Here is a 796-nt window from a genome sequence, read left to right on the forward strand (position 1 = left end):
TTAGGCAAATTTTGATATTGAATAACTGATTGTATGACTGCAGCTTTTAATTGGTAATGATTCAGAAACAACGTCTTATACTGGTGTATTCTTTTGCATGCTTCTGATTCAGGACTCTAACTTTGAGATAGGGATTTGATGGGTTATCCAAATTTGTCCTGAGTAAGAAACCATTTCATCTTTTTTGAAATATATGTATTTTGCCTCTAGCCTCAAGCACTTGCCATGTAACACTAACCATAGTTACTGATAAGAGGTCAGGGAAAGAAACTTTACATTACTTAGTATTACTTAGTATGTATATCCTGATAATCAAGGCTTGGAAGAGGAAGTTTTGAAGAGCAAGTTCTAATTGTGCTGAAATTATCAGATGATTTAGAGTATGCAGCTATACACAGGTATTAATACTTGATCATTATTATTTATCCCTGCCCTTCCCTAGGAATGTGTATACCTGCTGGGAGAAATACTGAGCTAAATGTTTTATTTGCTAGTCAGTCACCACCTGGTAATGGTGACCTTGACAAGTTTATGTAATGGTGGGAGAATTACAAATTACCTATTTTCTGTCTTCCCTCCAACCCACCCCCAACTGACCAACAGGCGCACAGACACCCCATCTTTACACTTACAAGCTCCCAAAAGCAGGCACAAAACTAAGGAGGGAGGGGTATTTTCCCTGCCCTGGTTTTATAGGGTGGGCTTTGCCTCACAGAGGCAGGAGGAGAGAATTGGGCGATTCTTTACTGAACTCATTGGGACTACTGTGCTAGTTTTGATGTTTTATAACGCTGGC

Source organism: Myotis davidii, unplaced genomic scaffold, assembly GCF_000327345.1.
Source record: "Myotis davidii unplaced genomic scaffold, ASM32734v1 scaffold132, whole genome shotgun sequence".
NCBI classification, from domain to species: Eukaryota; Metazoa; Chordata; class Mammalia; order Chiroptera; family Vespertilionidae; genus Myotis; species Myotis davidii.